The sequence below is a fragment of the Diorhabda carinulata genome, chromosome 5 (assembly GCF_026250575.1).
Source record: "Diorhabda carinulata isolate Delta chromosome 5, icDioCari1.1, whole genome shotgun sequence".
Classification (NCBI taxonomy): Eukaryota; Metazoa; Arthropoda; class Insecta; order Coleoptera; family Chrysomelidae; genus Diorhabda; species Diorhabda carinulata.
Window position 1 is genome coordinate 23471098 of NC_079464.1, and position 27310 is coordinate 23498407.

A 27310-nucleotide genomic window follows, 5' to 3' on the forward strand; every position below is an offset into this window, starting at 1 on the left:
AATCATTTTTGGTAAAAATTAATTACTAAGCTTATAAAAAATATGCTTTCCCATTACATCCCTTGAGAAGAGAGTTTGTAAAAATTAGTACAACTATACTGAAATGCAACTAACCATTTACAATTTTACGTATTATTTCTCGATAGTTTACAATCTGTCAATGTCGAATAGTCAAATTGCGATATAACATGCAGGGTTCATAATATGTCCGGTTTTATCATCCGTCAAATTATGAACCGACCCCGATTGGTGGGTCTTGGCGGTAGCTCGTTCTGTATCCATGTTAAGTTAAGAAACAAACGTGAGAGACAAGAAAAGAAAATTCACAATTAATTAATTGTGTGATATCAGGTATTTACGTTTTATGTTAATAGCTATGTATGCCCGTGTAGTAGGAAAATAGAAAAATCAGCAGTAAAAAATGTTCATTTATTGCAACATGTCAGAGAACTGTGACATCTGGAATTACATAAAACGTTAGCTTTTTGACAATGACATTTGTTAGACACACATTGTCCTTTTTCATTATTTCTGCAATTGCACTGTTTCATGCCTTGTCTGCCGAAAGAAGAGGACATTGATGCGACAGTTCTTAACGGCAAAGTACCAGAAATCTGAAAAAGTAGAAAATGTAGTGTTTAGTTGAACAATTACTTACTTGTTCTTTAAAATTTTAACTTAATTTGTGTTGAGTAATAGTTATTTATACACCAAGTGAGCTAAAACACAGTTTATTTACGAAAAGAAAGTTTTAAGCTCATGAGTCCGTAGGGAGAATGAGATAATTTCTTTGAGTACATCAACTGTCTTAGCTCACGTGGTTTATATGTCATAGTTTAATGTGGCAAAAGTATATCTCCAAGTCAACAAGATCTATCTGACCTCTTCGATTAAAGTCGTCAGAAATCAACGGCTTTAGGACAATCCCTGTTTTAGGACAGCTTTTCTTTGAAAGACATGTCTTACACAGGTTAAGAAATATTGTTATCGCATATATTGGTACCACATATTTATTTCTCAAGGCGTGAACAATTTTGTCTCGTCGTTCATGACCTGTAACAATATGTACCTCGAGTATTATTTGGTAATATAATTCTGTTGGAATTATTTGTACTACTGGATCTGAGATCTGTTTTCTTTATTTTTATTAAAACCTTTTGGTTACCAACATTCATAATATCATATTTATTTGCGTGACGGTATTGTTTATTTGTTGGGTGCCTTGCCTGAGATTTAGCTGAATTATAGTCTTCCAACAATTTGATCATACTTTATATTTTTTCACTTGTCCATTCCAACTTTTTACTATTTGCACTGTGCCCTCTGTAATAGTTTTGTAACTCTATGGTAAATTGTTCTTCATCCACAACAACTGGTGAGTTTTGCGGAAGGACCGGTTCAATTTCGGACATTGTTATAATTGGATATAGCCTCACAAATCACAAATAAGCACAAGTTTCTTATACACTACAAATGTTACTTTAAATATGAAAACAGTGAATCTACTATTTAAAACATATATAAAACACTTATTAAAAATCACAAGAACAATCAATGACTAAAGAATGACCGCCAAAGTTGGATTATAAACTATCGAGATGTAAACGTAAAATTGAAAATGGTTGGTTGCAGTTCACAATTATTCGTCAGTTTATAATATCGTTCAATAATTTGAGTATGAGCCTAATCTAACCTAACCTGATCTTTTTTTGTGGGTGGGGAAATAAAGACTTCTAGGAAGTGGACCCAGGTGTGCTGGATTCGTCCACCCACCCTCTTCTTAGCGAATATTACGTCACATGCAAAAACCTAACATAACCTAACCTATCCTATCGTAATAAATATAAAATCAGGCCTCATATAAACTTCTAATCCCCATTGTATACTTTCATCATTCAATGAAAATTTGTGCAAATCTGATGCTTCATTCTCAAGTAACTGGCATTCACGAATTTGCTGAATTTATTGGAGTGAGAAAGTATTGATAAATGGTGATAATGGCTCTGCATACCCCGCACAGTGTTGACTGAGCGGAAAAAAATCGATTCTCGAATGCGTTAATTTCGATTATCCATTTTGTGATTTTCGCGCTATATAAGTTACAGGATCTAGGAGTAGCATCATTTTTCCCTGTTACAAGGGTATTCCCTATAATTTAGACCAACTATCAGAATAATAAGATGAGTGATATATTATTGTGAAAGAGGAAGAAAAAAATTATCGAATTTTTTCTCTGCTCTACGATGGTCAACTAAGCCACACATCAGTCACACTGGACAGAAAATTGTTGCGCTTTATAAAGTTACGAACTTCAAATAAGCATTTATGACAGCTGTGATTACAAAAAAAGCTCCGGATTCCTCCAAGATGTCGTATGTCATTTTTCATATTAGACGTGTTAAAGTACAGATTAGAACAAAAATCATCTGCTATTATCTGCCGATCCGATTATACACCGCAAAGAAAGAAAAGGATCAGAGTACGCCTTTATTTGTTGCACTACCTTGTTTACCTAATTGGCTTAAATAGTACATTTCTACCATACAGGAATTCTTATAGCAATGCAATGATCGATCTAGAGAAAATCCAGCTATTCTGAAAAGAAACAGCTATTGAGAAGTACTCATGGTACTACATGCAATCCACATTGCATCAAATTTTGTTGCATGGTTCTGAAATAGTGCAAAAATCGATTCTTCCAGTCGGAATATTATCGGAGAGGCAAGTATGAATAAGAATTACAAAACTTTCAGGATCAGACACTTTCGTATATCTACCAACGAAGACGTGTTCCACAATCTACTGTAGACTTCGGATCTTTTTATTACGAACATGAGACCCTAACCAAAGAAAGTGCACCTGGAAATCAGTGATGCAGTTAAGGAACTGTTAAGCTAATTTCCTTGAATCTGAAATCTGAAATTGAATAAATTTTGACTTTCGATCCCTAGTTTAGTTATTTGCGAAATTCTCCAGTTTTTAAGCTTCATTGAATTTTTAATTGTAAGCATTATTTAATTCAAATCATGATCATCATCAATCCTTTCAATCCTTCAATTTTCTTCGAAATTTGACTACAAACAGTTTAACTTGATAAGTCCAACCCCAAGTTTCTATGAATTCTATCAATTCTATCAATATTCTATCAATGAATAGTAAATTTTTTATGACAAATTTATTTGACGTTTCCGCGACATAATTTCAGTTTTCATCAAAATATGTCCATGAAAAATATATATTAATTGAGGAAGACGTTATATCTACAAATTTTTCAGGATAATTATATTTTCCTAGTACAGTTTTTGCTTTTTCAATTAATAGCTGTCTACCTAAATTCACAACCTGATGGTTAAATATCAGTTCTGTTAGCCAAATTAATAATTGATTTTCAGGGGGATCGGAAGATATAATTTGAAGTTTAAATATGAAAAGGTCCATTTGATTTTGTAAATCATACTTTTTATCTTTTTATTGTTGATATATCTCATTATTTCTATCAATCTCTGTTCTAAGTTGAATTGTTTTATGATAAGAAGTGAATATTTAGATACTAGTATGAAACATTTTCTTAAAATTAATAACAAATATACAGACAACAAAATTTATATGGGAACACCTACACCATATCAATAGAAAGATCGTTGTATGTTTATGACCTTTTGCTAATTATCTGATGAAATTTTTTATGTGGAGTTACATAATAGTTGAAAGACATCTTGAAATTTAAAGGTTGGTGCTGGTCATTGTTTTTACATAACAGCAATAATTATTTTTTTAAGTATGTAACGTAAGAGTACCAGTGGAACTTTAGTGAGGATATTTCTTTGAAAAAATAATTTCAAATAAAAAAAAAATAAAGACTATCTTGCATTTTTAATGCAGGGCTATTAGGGAATTAGTACTAAGTAAACTGACATAATTAGAAGTTCTGAAGATTTGTATTTCTTTGGATATGCATTTTTTCATTCAAAAATGCAAATGGTCATAAACTAGACATGGATGGCATGATTAAAGTCAAACATCACCGGGTACCAATGGCAGACAGTTTATTAATCTGCTAAACTAATAACAAAATTGAAATAAATAAAATGTGGAAAAATGATATAGTATAATTCTAATTATTTTAAAAAAATATATCAAAAAATCAACATTATCAGTATCTCATAAATGCAGATTTTAAGGAGGTAAGGTAAGGAGCTAAAGGTGAATCATCACCTAATAAGCTAACTCCATGTTTCAGAGCTATTTGCAATACAAAAACTCAATAAATATGATATTTTACCTTTTTTTCTTTCTTCACTTTACCAACCATGAGACAAATCAGCTAAGTAATAACTGTCTGTCATTTCAAAATGTGAAAAGTTTCGTTACCAGTTGGATGTGAAAATGTAAAAGATTATTTAAGGTAATTGAATCAAATATTTTTTTATTTCATAAAGTTTTTATTTTATTTTATTTTGTTGAGGGTATGAATCAAATATTTTTGATACGTTTTTATAAGTAAAACATATGGTCTGAAGTTGGCGTGGGTGTCAATGACTGAATCAAGTGATTATTAACGTGAACCAATTACTGATAAAGGTTTCAAAGATTAGAAGTCCCAAAAAATGTAATGGAACCATACCAAAAAATTGCAAGAATACACAGAAAGCTAATCTCTTTATAAGAGCTCTAAAATGTAAATGGTTCTAGTTATGAGTGTCAATTATTGGTACATTAGGTGTCAGTTACCGGAAACTCATTTATTGCAGATATAACAACAAAAGAATATATTCTAAAGAGCAGATAAATGAAGCTCTAGAAACTGTAGCAAAAGGCATAACTATAAAAACGGCCGCCAGGTCATTCAATTTATATATATAACAAGTATGCGACTAACTACAGTTCTCACTTCTAAACAAGAATATTTGGTAGAAAAATGGATACTACCTTTGGCTAAGATGCTCATAAAGAAGCGTCCGAATCCATTCGGAAATTTTTGCCCAGGTAGAAAATGGTTCAGTTCATTACAAAAAAGGCATCCAAATTTAAGAGTTGCACAAAATTTAACTCCGGCAGGAGAAAAGGATCAGAAGAAAAAATTATACAATGGTTTGGGGATGAAGAGCTTATTTGGAGTCCAAGGATCTATTAAATGTAACAAATAACGCAACACGTGTTTTTAAGTGCGATGAAAGTGCGTTTTTCCTTCAACTAAAAAGTGATAAGGGCGAGAAAAACATCTATATTGCTGGAACCAACAATGATAAGAACAACCTTACAGTTTTAATAACCGCAAACGCTGCTGGGGTACTATCTAGCTTAATTTGAATGTGCTTCTTCCTGTTGACGTTTTAGGTGCTACCTAATATTTCTTTCGTTGAATCAGAAGTCTTTGATTAATTGCAACTCCAACTTTAATTATATTTGACAACTTCGGAGAAGCTATACTTGGAACAGTACTATTAAAATGATTAGAAATTTTAAGACAAGAGTTGGAATAAATTTTATGTCATTTTGTTTCAAATAATCGTAAGCATTTTATTATAGAAATTATCTGTCACTGTTTCATCATGATTAATTTTGATAGTTTCCTTAAGACCTTCTAATGCTAATTGTTCTGAAACACTTGGTATGAATGCTCCCGTATCAATCAATTTGTTAATATTTATATTATCCTCAATTGTGTCCAGAACCTACCTGTTAGTTATATTCCTGTGAAATTCATTTTGAATTATATCTGTCTTCAACGCTACAAAATTTATTTATAGTAAAATTGTATACATTTTTACATAATGAGCGTTTTCGTATTGGGATTGTGGCAAAATTAAATACCAAAGTTAACTCTAATATATATGCCAAGCTTTCGAATACTTATGTATTTATCGTCTGGGAAATAATTAGTTAATATTCGAGGGTTTGGCGGTTTTATATGTTGTAGTTTCTTGTAAAAACATAAAATTCATGAAATTTCCAAATTCAATATTCAAGTTGACGTTTGATATAGAAATTATTTATTATTTAAAAGAAACGAGGATAATAGAATTTTAATTGACTGGTTTAAGAAACCAATAAGCTCAGGAAGATATATCAATTATCATTCATATCACCTACGTAACACTGATATTAATTAAATTAAAAAATGAATTATAGAGTCCTCGAAATTTCCGATCCAATTTCTCAAAAAAAGAACCTTAAAATACTTTTTTATGAAAACTCATATTCTTCATATCTTTTGAAACGAATTTTGTGTAACACATCTGACACTGACTTTAATATTGAATCAATATCATCAAACGTCATTTCCGACATTTCTATCTCACCTATTCATATACCTCTACAATACAAAACAATCAGTTACTCCTAAACTTTCTGGAATTTTTAAGCAACACAAAATTAAGATAGCATCCAGTCAAACCCTCAATATTCAATCTATTTTTACTAAAATAACATATAAACACCAATCAATAAATTGCCTAACATAGTATATGAAATACCCTGTTTAAATTGTACATAGGACACAATATGAATTATGAATCTGTCAAAGTTTTGACAGCCGAAAAAAACTACAAAATACGTCTATTTTTAGAAACAACATATATTATCTAAAATGATCAACGCATCAATAAAAAAAATAATTTAAATAACCTTAATGTAATTTATGCATATCTTTTAGATTTTGAAAAAACAAATTCTATAAAAAATTCCAACTCCACTGACAACCAACTAACCTAACCTCACCTAACCTATGAAATTCAACTTCCCTCATAACGACTTGACCTTTAAAATTTAATTTCATTCATAAACTAACCAATCAATATTGTCAACATTAGTGACAACAACCTAACCTTAACTAACCTATAAAAATTCAACGTCATTTATAATCCAACCATTGAAAATAATGATTCTATAGTAACCAGAATCAATATTTCAATCAAATAATTCTATAAAACGTCAATTTGAATCTTAACTAATTATTTCCCAGACGATAAATACATAAGTATTCGAAAGCTTGAAATATATATCAGAATTAGCAGATTTTGGTGTTTAATTTTGCCACACTCCCAATACGAAAACGTCATAATATAGCTGGCAAAGGTTTATTTCCAATGCACATTCTTAGATATATATTTTTATCTCTGGGTTCATGCTTCCCATAATATTTACTATTCAATTATGATGAATCAACTCAGTCTTTTTGGTAGTTTTTTATTAATTTGGATTAATCTAAATTATATAATTATACATAGAAAACCAATAAAAAATTATAAATAAAATTTGACGAACATTAAATGCATTAGAAAACGAAACTTTACGACACTGATCTGAGAATCAATTTAACAGAGCTTGAATGATGTGAATAGCGCGATATCTAAATTCAAAATAATGTTTTAAAATTTCAGTTAAAGAATTCATCGAACATTACTATTTGTTGATGTTAGGGTTGCCAATATTTTTTCAACGAAATACAGTATTTTTCTGATAAGCTATAAAACGTTCATTTCTACAAAATATATCATTTTATGGAGAAAATTAAAAATATATAAAAATATATTTACTTACTTTCATAAAAAATATATTTTTTCGTGCTCCTTCCATTTTTAACACTATTTTGTCATTTTTTAAATTAAAATAAATCAATAGCTGATTTTGCTACTTAAGTTTCGAGATATGGCAACACTGAAATGAATATGTCAATTCTGACATTGTCATCATAAATTTTGACATTTTAAATGATGTACGGATTCTGAATGTGTTGTCATTGGAGTGCTATTTGAGTTGTTCACAGATATTTGAAACATTCACCGTTAAAAAATGGAATTAAATCGATATAATTATCGTACGATGATGTTCTTTGACTTTCGACGTGGATGAAATCAACAGCAGTGTGCCGATCAACTCGATTTGACTTTTGGTGATGAAGCACCATGTCGACTGTGTTTCGCTGGTTTTACAAATTTAATCGGTGCTGTGCGTAAACTGATATTGCAAGATCGTCATGTGACATACCGTGAGATTAAGTCATACTGGGGCAACAGCTCCACTCGCATACATTCAATATGACATAAAAATTTGGCTGTCAAAAAGATTTATTCGCGTAGAAAATCGCATAATTTGGAACTCGCACACAAAAAAGCTCGAGTGGATTGGTGCAAAGAATTGCTAAACAAATTCAATTGTGGTGCTTCTAAAGACGTCTATAATTTTATGAATCTTTGCACATATACCCAAAACTAAACAACAATCGACTGTAGGGGTATTTCAAGAAGAGCCAAATCAAACAAAAGTTGTTCGCGCACGAATCATTTCGAAACATTCACACCATTCCATTAGAGCAACGTAGAACGGCCCATTATGAATGAGAGACCAGCATTTTTTGCCAAAAGGTTCGAAAGAATCAGGGAAACAAATTGCAGGAGACGAAACATTCTCCACCACGGCTATGCGAGCTTTCACACTTCCGTTCAAACAAAACGTTTTTTGAACAGTCAAAATATTGGATTGATGAAGTCATCAGCCGTACAGTCCTTGTTGGTCACCCAATGATTTATTCTTATTCCTGTAGATCAAAAATAAATTGAGAGGTAAACGTTTTTCTATACCTAAAGAAGCAGTGTGGAAAAAATGCTTCGACAATTAGTTTAAACGCATGCGGAAGTGTATTGTTCTTAATAGAAAATATTTTGAAAAAGAATAAAGCCATATCCACTTAAAAATATTTGTTTTTATTTGTCTATCTCAAAATTTAAGTAGCAACCCTCGAACTACTTCTGTTTATTACTAACTATTCCGAATTCATAATTCTGTAAACGATGAAGTAGCGGAAATAGAAAGTAGGAATGAAATTACTTTAAATGAATTTTTGAAGTTATGTTCAGTATTTTTTAAAATATGCCGTCATTTTTACTTTTGCAAATATTTCATTTAATGTTGTTATTTCTAAGTAAAAATTGCCCATTTCGATGCTCAATTCTTCTCTAAATATTGTCCAACGTTCATTAAATGGAACCTCTTGTTTTGAATTAAAATTTTGAACAACCAATTGCTTTCACCAAAATTCAACCATTTATTATAAACATCTACCAATAAATAACAAAATAAATATTATATCACAACTTTCTGTAGGGTAATTTAGTTGTAGAATTTGCAACATTTTTACATAATATTATACAGATATATGACTGTAATATTGTTTCTTTTAAGTTGTTAAGCAGTTTTATGGAAGTAATGTAAAAAATGACTTATAAAATGCAAAAATATTTGAATTTTAATATCCTCATTGATTTCATCCATCATCAAAATATTTTGAATATGTGTAGGACACTTCTCCTTTAAACCAAAAATAGAATCACTCAAGCCTTTCTATTCAAATGTATGTAGTCTATACAAGGAATTAATGAAAGCCAGCTAGTATCAACATGTCGCTTCAGCCCATGCCATTCACCTTCAAGAGCAGCAACAAATTTTTGAACTCTTCTCTACGGAATGCAGAAACAGAGAAGTGGCTGTAGATTTTGAAATTTTTTAAAAACATTCATTGCTTGCTTGACTGTATTGTGAACTATATGTGCGTGATAATTGTCCTTCACCAAATTAGGAACTACTTGCTCAATATTTCGATAAAGAGGATGGTGGAATACCAAAATCACATTGGTATTGTCTGCACTCAGATCAATCACAGAAAAGGTTATGGTGGGATAGTGAACTGTTAATAGCATTAAACATTCCATTGCAGATTCATCATAATATAATGAAAGGTGTGGGGAAAAAATCCGTACATTTTTAGACAGTTCAGTAAGTAAAGTAGACATTGAAAAGGATGGTATTAATTGTTTTTCGTAATGTGGTAGTTGTCTCAAGTATAAACATCACATCTCGTGTTAGAAGTTTAGTTTTAAGTATGGAAAAATGAAAAGAAAATGAACTACGTAAAATAATTGCCACGTTTTATGAACAAAATCAAAATCTGAAGAAATCGTTTACGGTTAATCACTTTGTAAGAATAAGAATAGCCAAACAAAGAATTTATGACATCTGTCGGCGTGTTGAGATTGGTATTTTAATTGAAAGGAAATCAGGTTCAGGTAGAAAATAAAAAAATGCCAAAAAGAAGAAAGAAACTTTGCTTAAATCGGCTTACGGCAAAATGTTAGTCACTTTGAGACAATTGAGCAGAAAATTCAAAATATGTAAGAAATACAAATAATAAACAACGAGTTTTCGCCTGCTTAAGGTTTGGAAATCATTATCATTATTATTGTCCGAAAGGCTAGGAAGTGTATATCAAAAGTCACAAAAAGTTCAACTTGATAGTATTGGTATGGTTTGCGATATCGTCTCGTGGTTATTCTTCAGCATACATTTGTTCTTGTGGAAATTGTGTAACCGCAAAATATATAACATTTTTGTTTCTATGGTAAGATATAGCAATTGCTTATTATGCAAAGGATTTGGTGAGAGCTTTTGCAGAGTTGAATATTCCATTTATTGATACTTCTAATGTGCCTCAATGTACCTCAACTGAGGCCTATTGAATGTTTTGCGAAATGCGAAATTTGAAACGAAGCGTATGTTCTAATTGTTGGGAGGCAACTAAATGTGAAGAATTAAAAAAGACAATTTTGAGCAAACTTCGGCAAACACCAGTTTCTCTATTTCATAATTTGACGCGACATTTAAAAACAAAAATTAGGAAAGCGAACCAAATGTGTGCTGATTCAGTTATTTCATATATTTATATATTGTTTCAAATATATATTTGCACGGAAAAATCGCTGTTTTTCATTTTTCTCTCATGCTATTAAAAGTAATTAAGCATTTTGGAGAGTATCAATCAATAATTTATAGACAGTTTAATCAGGAATAAAGTGAAGCCGTCACTCGATTTGATCAGATAATGAAAAGTGAAGAGAATTTCGGAATTTATGCTTGTCCAACTTGCTGCCATCTCTCTCTCTCTCTCTCCCTCTCTCTCTATGTCATACATACATATATATATATATATATATATATATATATATATATATTGATTTTAAAATTAGTTTTTTTTTGATAGTTTTTAAAAACTATATCAAGCGTCAAATTGAATATTGAATTTTAAAGTTTATGAATCTAATGTTTTTTAAAAGATATTACAAAATTTAACATGAGCAATTCTTAACAAATTAATTCATTAATTTACAGACGATGAATACATAAGTAATAGAAAGCTAGAAATATATTAGAGTTGGTACATTTTGAATTAATGCCAATTCATATATATACAAATATATAGACAGGTAGATACTTGAATTGGCAAAATTTAACGAGTTCAAAGAAATAACATCGTCTATAGTTGTATTAGTACTTATTGGATTGTTGATAGGATCGTGAACATTTACAATGTTGCTTGAAGTCGAACTAGTTCCCGTTAAAATTTTCACTACGGAATCCATTTTGTTTTTTATTGAGTAGCATATGTAACCCTCCGAAACTGTGTTGGATTTCCACCCACCGTGCTTCTTGAATTATATCACCACCGGAATCCACTAATAGAGACGTCGAAGAGCGTCGAGATGTATGCCCTGTGTAGTTTTTTGGATTGGGTAAATTCAAATATGTTGCGATTAGCGATGGAATTTTTGAAAAGATATTGATACCTACAACAACTTGGGTTTTCCATTTTCCATTTCTATACTGCAAAAAGAAATGATCTGTTTTGACATTTCTGCGTCATTGGTTTTTATATTTCTTTTAAATGTTTACCAATTTTAATCTATTGTCATATATTTCACCAATAACAGTAAATCGACGTTAAACATGAGTTTTTGTATCAGATACTGTGATAATTAAACATTTCCGGTATTATCAATATCGTTACCATTGGGGTGTCTTTCAGATTTGAATAAGTCGTCCAAAGTGTTGAAGACTTCCACATTTTGGATTTAGTTTCAAAGTAAGCTAGTAACACTCTTTTTGTGAAGCTGTTTATGTCTTTTTTAGTACGCCACTCCATAAAAGAATTATATTCCTTTAAATACTGTTCCCTGGATTTCCCAAGGAGAAGATTCATAGTCGCTGCAGTTGCCGATTCAATAACATATTCTAGTGTACAGTTTAAACTAATAATACTATACTCCTTTTATTGACATGAGCAAGAAAGCATTCACATCCCATTATTTTGATAAAACACGTATATAATTGCGTTAAAAGATGACACGTTACGGTACTTTTGACCAATTCAGAAATTAGATTCTTTATAAATACAAATGAATGAAAAAAACAATGTAAATATTATAAATGACGTAAAAACATTTTTTTGCAAGACCTAACCTAACTTTTCATAACACTTGTGCGGTAGTTGCGTACGCTGCAAGGCTAGAACTGCCCTTTTTTATATAGCGCTAGAAACATAGAACTCAACTGCATGCGGAAAGAACTAATCTTCTAAAAATTGACATAATTAAAGTTGCAATGCAAAATTCATTGGCATCAAACATCAAGTACTGACTAATGCAGATTGAACACTGTTTATACGTGGTTTTTATTTGAGCATTTGGCATTATTCGGTCGTAGAAGTATTAATATTTTACCTCCGATATTTTTTCTCATTGAAAGAGAATTTGGAAACAGTCCGTATTTGGTTCGTAACTACAAAAACTTCACTTACAGTTACAGCTACTTTTTTCTGCAATTTAAATAAATTGGTTGTTATAGGTAAAAAATGTACAATTTATTTTTATTGTGTTTCGAAAACATATTTTTTGTCGTTTTTTGAAGTTAGATTAAAGTAGTATTTCTACTGAATAATCGAACAGCATCTTTACAGTCTGTATTCAAATTAAAGTAGAAGTTAAGTGAATTCATTTTTTATCAAATTTAGAGACGTTTTGTTCCTTTCGTCTCGCCATTTGCTATTCATGACAAACAAAAACTCTTTTTGTGATTGACCTGGCGGGAATTGACAATAGAAGTGAAATCGCTTCATACGAGGGTAGCTCAATATAAATCGGAATTTTGCTAGAAAAAATTTTATTATTAAGCCGGAAAGTTGAAATTTTTTAAACTTTCTCTAAAGAGCTTCCATCACACTCTACACACTTTTGCCACCTCTCCAGAAGCTTTCGGATGACTTTTAGTAAAAAACTCTCGGTTTAACAAGTACATAACAAGTACCAATTTCGCGTACGAAAATCTATTTCCGCGCCACTTTGATTGGTCCAAGTAAATAATAGACGCGTGATGAGAAATCGGGACTATAAAGTGGGTGTTGCAGTGTTTCCCAACCCAATTCGTTCAACGTTTCTATCGTCCATGTCCCAAACATGGTATTCAACACCTTCCCCGCTGACAGTGTAACCTTCGTTTCAGCTGGCGCGCCTTTGTCTTTCTTCCCCAACTCTATAGGCGCATGTTTACAAACAGGAATATAATAATGTACCCAAATCTCGTGAATATTCGCTGCAATCAATTTTCTCTATCCTGTTCATACGGATGCAGGAGACGCGTGTGAATTTCTGCTAAAAATTCAGAAGTCTTGGCATCTATTTGGCTGACATTTTGTGGTAATTGAGCCGTTCATGAATTCTTTGTTCAATATTACCTACGCTGATGCTCAATTCTTCAGCCATATCGCGTACAATACAGCATCGGTTTCCCAAAACGAGTTTTTCTACAGCGCCGACGTTCTCGTCGGTACAGACACTAATACATCCTTCTCGCTCATGGCTATAAAAGCGAGGTTAGGCGGTCTCGGATGCTCTCTACACTTTGTAACAAACCAAAATAACATCCAGTGCAGCCACTTTTACGATTTACGTTTATTCAAAAATTCCGGTTTATATTTGAACCACCCTCGTACAAACTTAAAAAGTAATCATCGCTTTTATTTAATCGTGGTGTCAATCTACAACTAGGCAACTAAATATAATTCAGCTATTTCGATAAAAACGAAAATCAAAGTCTCACCAAGATTTTGGGAGATTGAGGAGACTAAACTAAAAGTTATTAAACTACCATTTCTGAATTGTATTTAATTAGAAGTATTTATGTTTGGTTTTCACCACAATTTTCTAAGAAATGTGGAAAAACATTTAGTGTATACTAAGAAAAATCAGTTATATATAGGTTCAGCAATAACAATATTTTTGATGTTAAGTTAGAAGTATTTACATACCAAATGATCAATGATAAATAAATAAATTAATAAATCATTTTTCACATCCAATTTAGGAAACCTTCTTAGCACAATGTAAGACGTCAAACTAAATAATTCAAACAAATTTAGTAAGCCAGGATAGTAGATAAACATTCATTTAGTATCTATAAGTTTTTATTGACGATAACGTGTTGATAATATTTTTTTACAAACAACAAATCAATGAAAATAAATCGATAAAATCAAACGATGTTTTAGTAATCAGAACAAAATTCCCAATTTGTAGTGCTACAACTAAACTTATTGAGTTGAATAACTAGATAAGTGAACTTACCTGATTTTTTTATCATCAACTTATCAGTTTTGAAAACTAACTATAATAGACACCTAATTGTATTCCTATTTCAATAGTGCCATATCATTATCATTATTATCATTAAGTCTGTAATCAAGCATCACGAATTGGAGCCATACTCAACAAAGTATATAAAAGCAACTAGACTTGGAAGGCTACCTGACAATCACTGCAGTATTCAGTGTACCATGACATACAATAAGTAGCGCACAATACGAGAAGCTGTGTACCAAACTTTGCAATAGATTACAACCCCAAACATACACAATGGGGCTCTAGATTAATAACTCCAAAAGGCAGAAAGCTACTAAAAGCTATGGAAAGAAGAGGAATAAGATCCGTATCAACTGGTGAATCGACCTATTGGCGAACTGATAAGAATAAAATTCCTGATCTAGTAGACTTCGGAGATGCTGTGTAGATGTACAATCTAGTTTTGAACTATCTTTTGATCACACTCCTGTCCTAATCACAGTCAGCATCCAAATAATAGTAAAAGAAATACCACCAAGATTAGGCAACAAATATAGCAAATGGAATGACTTTCGTGCTCATTTGGATAACTTGCTGGATCTTCAAGATCTTCTAAAAACTGAAGAAAACATTGATAATATGGTTGAACATCTTATAAAATCAATCCAATTAGCAACCTATGACCCTACACAAATTAAAGATAAATTTACCACACCCACAACTTTCTCAAGGATAATTCAACAAAAAATTATGGACAAACTACCTCAGGAATTTAATCGCAGCAAAAGCCACTAATTACGACTTATGGAAAACAACGAAAAAACTAAAAAATCTTCCGGATATGACCTAATTAGTACCAAAATCCTGAAGGAACTATCAAATAAGAGGCTGAATTATACTAAACTCTAAGCCAGGGAAACCTCTTGAAGGCACTACAACTTACAGACCAATAAGCCTATTACCAGTTATGTCAAAACTTGTTGAACAACTGGTGATTGAGTGAACAAGTCCATAGAGTCACAAAAAAAGTATACCAGTCTTTTGAAGATAATGAAATACTGTTCGGCTGCCTTTTTAGATATCGCCCAGGCATTCGACAAGGTCTAACAGTGCCGTAAGCTAGTATGTCATCTCATTTCGTCGAAGATGTTACAAAAATCATAGCTGTAGTACCATAATATAAAAAATCTTCAGAGGCAGATCGGCAACAATTTTGACAAAGTCATAAATGAAATACAAGTTTTATCTTCAAATATAAAAGTGAGATACGAGAAGGAAAAACCCTATTCCTTTCAAGTGAGAACCTCCTATGAGAGTGAAGATTTCCAAGAGGTGGTTATAAGAAAAAGAACTGAACTTATCCATCTCCTTAATAGTTTATTATTGAGTCGCATCTCCGATATGCCCTTCCCTTCTGGGGTACGTGTGGTGAGACTCAATTTGAGCGTATCTTCAAACTACAATAGAGAGTTGTTTGATATTTACTCAGACTTAACAGCAGGGCTCATTGCAGGGACTTCTTTAAAAGATTAAAAATTCTGACTCTTCATTCCTTATTCATCTTTGAATCCATTTACCTAATTCGTAAGCACGTTTCTCCAATTTCATAAAGATCGTTGCACGGCTATCCAATTAGGAACGCGGAGCACGACCTTTACCTACCTACATCACGTTCAGAATTAGTTGAGGGCTCAATATTTTACAATGCAAAAAAATGCACAATCACTTGCCAATTGAAATCAAATCGATATCATCTGTTACCGCATTCCGCAATAATTTGAGGGCATACTTACTGAAAAGTACCTTCTACTTTGTAAACGACTTCTATAATTTTGTTACTCATTGTAGTTTTCTTCTGTATACTGAAATTTTATTTTATTTGTTTTATCTTTATTAAGTTATTTTTATGTTTGATTTAATTTTTTACAAGCTTCTGTCTTCAAATTGTAACACTTTTTTGACAATAAAGAATTTGTCTCTCTCTCTCTCTCTCTCTCTTAAAATCATTGTTTCATGTTGCTCAATATTATTTTTTTTTGTTGCTTCTTCATCTATTAAACTGACTTTACTTACTCAAGTTTAAACACAACTAGGCGAGATTTAGTTTAAACATTTTAGGGTTTGATATTTTCATGTTAATTTTTTACATTAAACTAAAATACAAATAAAGTCATATTTCGATTTATTCGCCCTAAGTCTTAACACAACAAGTCTAAATAAAATTAACATCAACAGTAGTACCATGTCATTAAAAAAATTTTTAAAGCTGTCTGTAGATTATACATATATCACTATTCAGTAAAGACATTTTTAAACCTTATATGCTTATGAATTTGGCCAAAGTACCGAATTGACCGGTCCAGAAAAAATTTCATCCACAATAGTTTTTGTTTTGGCTTTCCTGCAAAATTAGGATTTATGAGCTTATGCACTATTGAAATTGGAGTGGGGTATGTTGTGGACCTAACCTAATGGAATTTATCTGTGCACTTATCCAAATTTCGCCAACTTTGTAGTTACCTAGTTGTAGTACTGATCCCGTGAAATACTTGATGTCAGTTTTTAGCAGTTAATAGTCTTGTAAACCCCTTGGAAGTACTTGGAAGATGTGAAATAAAGTATTTTCGCTTAATTGTTATAAAGTACGGGTGGCAATCCTACCTAGATTTGTTTTAGTGCCTATGTTTTTTTTTATAATTATAAATTCGGGTTTGATTCTTCCATTATTTTTTGTAATATTATTTCGTAAGTTTTTTGAGTGAGATTTTTTCGAAATAACTTTTATAATTAACAATGATTATGTGCTTGTTCCTCCTAATCTTTTCAACTATTGCTGTGAAAACGTTCAATATGATCTGATTATGTGAACGTTTGCTAAAATTTCTTAATTGATCGTTTTGGTACATAGTCCTTTTATGAAAACACTGTTCTGTATATTTTCTCATCGTTTAACTTCTAGGAACAATTTTTAATAAATCATCAAATATTGGATGATAGAAAAACTATTTAGATATGTTAGTAAGTAGCAGAGAAAACAATTTTATCCATTTTGTTTATATTGTATTTTCAATTTTAAAGGAGATAGTACTAGATTGTAATCAGATGTCAGAATGTAGAGAGAAATTCCACCGAAAATTTATATGTTTCTATATTTGCGTAACCAGTTGTATCTCGAAGGTGCTAATTTTATAAATACCTAATCAAAAAAACAGTTTCAAACCATTCCAAAAAAATGATCAAATGTCTAGAACTACTTAGCAAAACAGTTTCTGAATCACTCCGTGACGAAATCAAAATTGTCGGTTTGAGCATACCTACCTAATATTATTTCATTTTGTGTAGACATCGCAATATCTTGAATAACACGTATCAACAAGGTTATCACATAAAAATTGTAATTGTTATCATAACCTGATACATTTGTACTCTCTTGAACTTGAATATCTGAACAATACCAAATATTCAAATTAAACATACCACGCAACAAATTACGGAAAGTTTTTAATGATTTTTAATTGAATTTACTAGACATTAATACTATTTTGAAGATCGCTTCTAATATTTCAATTTAAATTTAATTTGATAAAATATTATTTTTATTCAATAATTTTCAACTAATTGATTACAGTGAAAACTGTTTACCATTACAAGTACACCCACATTCAATTACAAAATTAAGAGGTATGACACTAATAATCAGAACACAACTCAATTTTTACAATTATTAAAATGTCTTAAAACTACTTCTACAAAAACCTACAATAGAAGAAACGACATTCAATGTTTACTAACCATACGAGGATGTATATAGTATGTATATAGTTAGCCTAGACCAGTTCCATGCATAAACAAAATATTGTGTTACCATAGCAACGAACAATAACTTATTAGAAGTGTCAGTGTAAAGTTTGACGTCAAAAAAGTAAACCAGAGTTACGCAATAAATTAAAAGGAAAAAGATGTCCACCGAAATTGTGAAAATGAAAAAATTGGAGTATGGAGCCATCAACAAGAACCTGTATTTAAAAGGGTTAAGAGGTAAGCAGATTCACGAAGATATGCTTAATACCCTTGGTGATCAGTGTCCTTCGTATGCGACCGTGAAAAATTGGACTGCAAGCTTCAAAAGAGGTAAATTTTCCATGGAAGATGATGACCGATCGGGAAGGCCAGTTTCTGTGTCAGTCCCCGAAAATATGGATGCAGTTCATGACATGATTTTATCAGACCGTCGAATTGGGCTAAAACTGATATCTGGAACACTGAATATCACATACGAACGCATTCATCATATAGTTCACGTCATTTGGACATGAGATAAATTGCTGGAAAATGGATCCCCAAATGTTTGAATGTTGACCAAAAGCGTGCAAGGGTAGAAGCATCGCGTTCAATCTGTGCTCGATTTGAAAACTATGTAGACTTCTTAAACCGAATTGTTACTATGGATGAGACTTGGTTACATTTCTACTATCCAGAAACAAAGCTATCCGATTTCGCCGTTTCTAGTTTTATCATCTAAGATCCTGCATCAATTCCATATCGTCAACTTTTTAATGGGGACAGAGTAAATGTTTTTATGTCTATTTCTATCCTAAATATTTCCATGTGTTTGTTTTTTTTTCATATTTTTGAAAATTTTTAGATGTTCGTCCTTCTGCTCCCTATCATCTACAAAATCCAATTGATTCCCTTGATCTCAAGTAAATATTAATCTGGTCACTTGGGTACCCTACTATAAACAAAATTAACTGAAATAATATTGTGGATAACTTTTTCTCTATAAAATAAAATTGTGACATTACGTTTCGTTTTGCAATTGAATTAACAATCCATTATAGGTGCGGTTGATACAAAAGGGATAAAAACATTCGTTCGTTAAATGGAGCGAAAAATAACGATTAAATATTTCAATATAATTATTCAAAGAACGTAAACAGAAATGAGAAATTAGTTTTAATTTAAAGACACTGTACAAATGGTTGTGAAATATTTAATTTTCTCTACGATCATTAGAAAATATAATATTTTCGAAATCAATAGAATATGAAATCATCTCGCTTTGGACGCCTTAGAAGAATATTTTGAAACAGTTACGCGAGAGGAATTTTTGTGAGGACCCAATAAGGATCTTATTAAGTAATTCCTCCCGGTAAAGTATAGGTCAGGATAACCTGACAAGGACGACCCGATAAGGATGTAACGCAAATCAGTAACGAGGTCCTGATCAAGTTGGCCTTATAGGATTACTTTATATGGTCCTGTTCAGGATTTCCTCATGAGATCCTTATCAGGATTGCCTCATAAGATCATTACCAGGATTACCTTATATGGTTCTAATCAGGATTCTTACCATGGTTCTTACCATGGTTCTTTTCAGGATTATCTAGGACTACTCTAATCACGCTTACCTGACATATTTCTGATTGCACGTTCCCTTTGGTTTTTATGAGAGTAAGAGAACTAGAGACATATATATCACACTTGCGAATACAATGCATTTCTGACAAAAAACTTTCACTCTTAAAATAAATAGGAAAATTATTAGCAGTGACAACATTTGACAGTAGTAATATCATACAACTGGATGTAAACCAATGAGAGAGAACGTTCGTTTGATCCCAATGGTTTCAATATAAACACTGATGAAATAATAAAAGCGATATATTATATTAACTATATTCAGAAATGTATAATCACGCAAAGATTAAGATCTGGTTTAGATTGATATCAAATTCTCTTTATATTATTGACGAACTGCCTCTCTTCTAGTAGTTTACATTTTAGTTTGATATCTAATTCACACACGCGCGCGCGTGAGGAATTTGGTATCTCTAAGGATCTACCCCCGGATAAATCCGCGGATGGATGCGAGAAAGAAAATTCCACGACCCCCTGTCCTTTCGACAGGTCCTTATCCTCGTTCGCGTCACAGCTTTCGCGCGTAGACACTTTCCTCTCCCCCGAATTCTATGGGAGATTTTGGGAGGTAGTATCTTTTTGTTAAGAGTTAGCCTGTTGTCTGGATATCTTAATGTATGTGTGTATGTTTCCGCTGCCTCAAGTAAACTCTTTCCAACCGTCTTCGGCAAGAAAAGGTCCAATGCGAGTAGTCCTTCGCCTTCCTTGCACTTGCTTATGAAGTGCGGAGTTACCGTGTCAGTGGTTTTCTCTTCTTTAGTTTATTTTTTTCTTTCTTGGGTGTGTATTTTTTTATCTTTATTTTTTCACTATCCTAACTTAACCTACGGAACTTATAGATTCAGATGTCCTCACGGCCTCCCATGTTTCGTATAATCCTCTCTGGTGTATCTGATAAGTTCCCTTAATTCCTCGTTAGGATGTGTTGCCAGATCCTCGGAATACCTTTTCTTTCCTGTCGTCCATTATGTCCAATACTTTTTGCGGTTCCGTTTCTCCATAGATTATCAGGTTGCAATTCTTGAACAATATTTACCTTATACGGTTTACATTTATGCTTTTTTAAAATTTTTTGCACTTTTGATTTTGAAGCTCCTACCTCTTTCTCTATTTGTCTCCATGTTATTTCAGTGTTGCTTCCACACCCGCTAGAACATTAATTTCGCCTACTACTATTTCTTTCAACATGAGGTTGTCTAAGTTTTGAATAGCAGCCATAACTTAGAAGATTGGATTTTATAATCCAGTGAGTACAGTCCAGTTAGAGCCAAAACCCGCGAAAATTAGTTATGTCGCTGATTTTCTGGATTTAGGAAGTTCTAAGGGTGCTCTATCTATACATCAAAATTTTGATCGCTAAACGATGTATTTTTGTTTAAACTTTCAAAATTTCAAATTTTGTAAATAGGACAGAAATGCAGATGAATAGGTATTATTTATCTATTGTCATCTGTGGAATCTTTTAAATATATATTATTACATATCCAACAATAAGTCATGATACAGATAAGTAACATTCTTTTTGACAAATGTTTTGGAACTGATCAGATTTCATTTACATTTTTCTTATCATTATCATATACATCACTGTATATAATTATATATAATTATTTCTCATTTATGAACCATAAAGTATCATTGAGGGTTTTTCAATATTATTCCATAATTCACTCAGTCTCAAACTCAGAGATATCTAAATGTAACTATCAAAATTTTTAATTGTAATAATTTGAACCAAGACCCAGTGCCGAAACTGCCATTAGCTAGTAACAATTCGGTTTAAGAAAACTACATCGTATTCAAATCGAACACAGATTGAACGCGATGTTTCTACTCTTGCACGCTTTTGGTCAACATTCAAACATTTGGGGATCCATTTTGCAGCAATTTTTCACACGTCCAAATTGCCGTGAACTATATGATGAACGCGTTCGTATGAAATATTCAGTGCTCCAGATATCAGTTTTAGCGCAATTCTGATAAAATCATGTCAAGAACTGCATCGATATTTTCGGGGACTGACACAATAACTGGTCTTCCCGATCGGTCATCATCTTCAATGGAAAATTTACCTCTTTTGAAGGATATTGATCACCAAGGGTATTAAGCATATCTTCGTAAATCTGCTTACCTCTTAACCCTTTTAAATACAGGTACTTGATGATGGCTCCATACTCCAATTTTTCGATTTTCACAATTTCGGTGGACATCTTTTTTCTTTTAATTTATTGCGTAACTCTGGTTTACTTTTTTGACGTCAAACTTTACACTACCACTTCTAATAATTTATTGTTCGTTGCTATGGTAACTCAATACTTCGTTTATGCATGGAACTGGTCTAGGCTAACTAGATCAATACATTCTGGTATGTTAGTTGTCGATAGCCACTTTTTCTTTTTGTATTGTCATCTTTACTCTCGCGACCTAGATGATTTACCACCTGAAGAAATATCCTCTTTACTGTCGCTTTCAAAATGAATGCGATGCTTAATTCAATGTTATGATGCGGTATGGTAACGGCGCAGCTCCAGCTACACGACGTTTCGAAGTATTTGCGTCGACATTGAAATTGTTGTTTAGTACCGGTTTATTAAACTCTACGTAGTTCACGGAAAGTTAAATAATTATAAGATTTTTATTCAACAACATATTATTTTGTAAATTATACTCCAGTCCTTTTTAATATCTACTGACAACAAATGTCCAGAGACTTTGGATGAATTCATTATTCCTTTAATGGCTTTTTCAAGTGCATCCCACATTTGTTCTATCTGATTCAGATGCGTTAATTTTGGTGGCCAATCCGTTACATTATTGATTTCTTGCTAGAACCTCGTTACAATTCGTGCTGTGTGTGGATGAGCATCATCATTGATTAATATGAAATTTATCATCTATAAATGGGACAAAGGGAATTACAGAGTGAGTTTTATCTCGGAAACGGCTTGTATGATTTTTATAAATTTTTGTGTACAAGAGTCTTGTGATCCGGCCGGTATTATGGTGGTATCTACATTGTTGTCAGATATTTCCTTTTTCTGGAAAATTAATAAACTGGGTTATTTCATATGGATCATTCTGCATATTTTTCGTTTTTCGAAATCCCTAAGAAATACTTATTATTTTTCATTTATACCTGAATGCGTGTTATCTCCGCCGAAGTTGAAATAATACATTTATATGACTGCTACAATAACAAATTTGATATTTCAATAAATTATTATTGTTAAAGTTTATTGAAAGACACAATGGATCTTTTATCTGAAAAAGAACGAGTTGATATTTTAATGATATTAGGATATGGTCAACAAGAAACGTGTAATATCTTTAATATTTATAATAATTTATATCCTAACGGAAATCTCATAACAAAACTAGTAAATTAGTAAAAAAGTTTAACGAAATTGGTTCAGTAAAAGATTTATCCAAATCAGGGCGCAGAAAAACTACATCAACTTAAAACAAATCTTTAAATGTTTGTGTGTGTTAGAAGACACCCTTGATTACTAGACTACTAGGGAACTTGATATTTCGCAAACATCAGTAATGAAAATTTTATGTGATAATAAGTTCCATCCATACAAGGTAAAGTTGGTTCAAGAGTTGTAAGAAGACGATTTTGATAGACGTGAAGAGTTTGCGCGTGATGTAAAAATGTTACAATCAAAACGATCCAAATTTTTTAAGTAATGTATGTTTTACGATGAAGCCACATTTTGTATTAATGGAAACGTAAATCAGCATAATTGTAGATAATGGTCACGCAACAATTCTCGTTAGATGCGTGAATCCCACACCCAATATCTCGTGAAACTGAATGTATGGGCTGGAATAAAACTCACACTGTATATAAAGTACCTTTTCAACATACAAAGTACAGTGTTGTAGAATATGTAGATGAACGCGTCCACGAAAATTTAAACCTGCCCAAACTATAATACCCTTTTCCACTGTATGTAACCAGCTGACGGATATGGCCTTGTACAAATCGGGTTTTAGGTCTTTTATGCAAATTAGTATCATTTGTAATGAGTGAATCTGGATTCGACGGTGAAAATGAATCTGCCACAATCAGTTGCTCTCCAGTACAGGTTTGTCGATATTTCTTATTAGCCACACCAAACATAAATACGGTTATCTTATGTATTTCGCCAGTTGTTCTGTTTTAATAATTCTTATGCTACTTTCACCGTCAAACCTGTACTCACCCACTGTAGACAATACCTCATCAGATACCAATATTTTGATCAGACCTTAAGATTTTAAAAAACAATCCACTGCTGTATAGATATTCAAAAATTTTTCGAGTTTTCCAAAGCTACTAACTTCTATATAATTATGTATCTTGATAGTTTCTCATATTATTTTTCGTTTTTGTGCCGATGACAAGAGATCGCGAGGCACGGTAACTGAAAAAATAATCACTTATCTCGAGTCCAGAAAAGAATTTTCATTACTTCTTGTAGTAATTGCGAGACCAGAAAAACACTAGTTGAAACAAGTTGTTAAACAAAATAATCCGACTCGAGATTGATTTGTAGAGCGCTGTTATTAGACGATTTCCTTTATGTATTCATAAGTACGAACCGATTCAAGATTATATCTTTACAATTAGTCAGAAATGGTTAAATGTCAAGAGGTTATGAGAAATTGTTCAGGAAACTTTGATCTCAAATCATATAGTAAAGCACAAATTATGAAATTAAAAGCAAAAGTTCTGAAATTAGGCAAACTTGAATGTAATCTTATTTAAATGTAAGAATAAACGTTGACGAGACAGAAGGAGGTAATAATTATGGATTATGGTTATCGCCTCGTAGGGTTGGATTTCTCCTTTTTTTACAGTTTTTCGTTTGCCAGCTTTCTCCATTCTTTTCTGTTTCTGCATTTCTCTTTCCAGTCTACTATATCTGGAATTCAGGTATCTTCTTCAATTTGATTTCTCCAGGTATTTCTTGGTCTGCCTTTGCTTCTTGTTCATGGAAGTATCCATATTTTGATATAGACTTAAAGAAAAGTCGAAACGTCAAAATTTATCTTTCTTTTAAAAACTATCAAAAAAAACTAATTTTGAAACAGAAGAAACCTAAAATCAAGAAACATTTAGATGCTATACATTCTATTGAGCTCTTTTGACCCTTTATTTTTGTGGGTGGTTAGCTCACATGTTATCCCGTTTTAATTACAGCTTATCACATATTTTTGAAGCCTCGACTATTGTTCTCCATTTTTCTTTGTCCTGCATCTGTTTGTTCCATTCACGTACTACCGGATTTTCCACATTTCACCATTCTATAATTTTCCTTGTATTCTTTTTGTTCTAATTGTATTTACTACCCACATTTTATAATATTTTTTTAATTTCATGGTTCATAAGTCCTCTATACTCATTATTTTCAACTTTCACTGGTCCATGAATTATCCTAATTATTCTCATCTCATATATCCTTATACTCCGGTCAAATTAGACCAAAAAATAAGAGTGAAGCTACATAAACTCTCATCAAGCTGAAAATCAGTAAAATTGTTTAAAATACAATTGAAAATAAAATTTGAATGGTCCCCAGCATTTCCGTGTATGGAAAAAAAAGTCAAAGGTCAAAAAAATGAGCTTTTCGCGATTATCAGCAAAACGGTAAGTTTTATCATAAAAATACCTCAGATAAAAATTGTAGATCATAAAATTATTTATAAAAAACGTATCAATCTAAAATCATAATCTAAATGGATATAGTGATAAATGATATAAATTAATATGTGTTTGAATAAAAGTGGAATTAAATTGAACCCGCTTTATTATAAATGGTTTTATTAGCTGAAGTCTTCATTAGAATGATGAAGCAATTTTCAAGCATCAGTACAATGCAGATGCATGTTTGAAAATCTGTTTTTGAGATTTGATTAATTAGAACACGTCTAATAATTCCAAATTATCGCACTGAATATTGGCGTTCATATTAAGCCAGACAGTATGTCGATCTAGTTATTTCCAACAAAACAAAATGAGTTACTTATCTATAGCCTATTTTAGTTCCAAATAATCTATAAAATTCAATTTGAACAGATTCTACTGTTATGATTTCAACATCCTTATAAAATACCACAGGCTGCTGTCTCTAAGCATTTACATAATATTATGTAAAGCACGATTAGATAGGCTAAAAACATTTACATTCTACCCGCAGATGTTTATGTTTCCCCAAATTTGCGCCTTCAATTTAATAAACGAAATAACAAGACGACGAGATAGAGTAGAGACCAAAATGTCAATTCAATATTAGGACACTAAAATAAATTCTAAACATTGGAGAAAAGAATTTCTATTTGACGGGAGGACAGGGTAGGCATTTTCATGAAAAAATATGTAAATAACTACCCTCTTCAAGCTGAATTAAAACTTTATTTACATTCAGCTAACCAATTAGTAATGACAAATATTTCTACAGCAGAGATTTGGACAATACTGAAAAGTTTGTTTAATTTTTATTTTAATTTAATTTTTTTATTAAAATATAAGTGTTCGAGGTCAGATATTGTTGTTAAATTAAAATCAGATTTTCTTCCTTATAGTTATGAATCAGATTTGGAATTGGAAATTATAAAACGAACCATGGGTGAAAATGAACGCGTTGCAGTTTATATTTTCTTTATGGCAGGTCTTTTCAATCTCTTATCAAGTGTTGTAGATGAACAATCTCGTATTGCAAAGATTCGCATAAATCGTTTACCATTTTTCGTTTCCGCATTAGCATTGCATAATCCCAATACTGTGGATGAACTCAACAGAGCTTCGCAAAAGAATTGAAGAATCTAAATCAGATGTGACACCTACTCACGTCATATTTTTCATAACCTTCATATTTCAGTTATGAAAAATAATTTGTAAAAACTTTACGTACGTAACTGTTTAAGTATCGAAGAGCAATTTATTAATTACTGTAAAAACTGACAATTAACTCATTATTTGAATTCAATAGTATTTTAAGATTTATAAACATCGAAAACAACATTATTAAAGACACACCCATAGAGGAAAGTTCCAAGGGGTCAAGCTTGGCTCAGACTTCGCCTAACTAGGTAGAATTCTGGGCCAAACTTGTAAGCCAGGCTTGGCCCAGTCTTGGTAAAACTCTGGAGATAACGATGGGCCAAGCTTGGTCACCAGGACTGGGCCATGCTTAAATGCCATGGCTGCGCCAACCTGAACTGCCAGGACCGGCCAAGGTTGAATACCAAGGCTGATTGATTACATAAATTTTTCTTTATCTTTTTTTCATATCTTTATTTATATATCTTTATGCAAAATGATTACTCCTATTACTTTCTAAATTATTATTACTACTGCTGTCAAAATCGCATGTTAACAAATGGTTAAGGAACTTACCTTACTAAAGAATGTAATGTAGAATAATACAGCTCGACAACACAGGGTGACAGTCTTAGTC

At 31.9% G+C, this 27310-nt stretch overlaps 1 protein-coding gene and 1 long non-coding RNA gene across 7 annotated transcripts in view; one reads left to right on the forward strand and one right to left on the reverse strand.

Moving 5' to 3' along the window:
• The window catches only part of LOC130893603 (AF4/FMR2 family member lilli), a 513028-nt gene that overhangs the window by 171750 nt on the left and 313968 nt on the right, over positions 1-27310 (forward strand). The gene's annotated exons all lie outside the window — the stretch shown is intronic.
• On the reverse strand, positions 416-14222 carry LOC130893622 (uncharacterized). Its single transcript, XR_009059224.1, has 2 exons — positions 14135-14222; positions 416-614 (listed from the first exon to the last, which is right to left on the reverse strand). It is a non-coding gene; the product is annotated as an uncharacterized LOC130893622 (long non-coding RNA).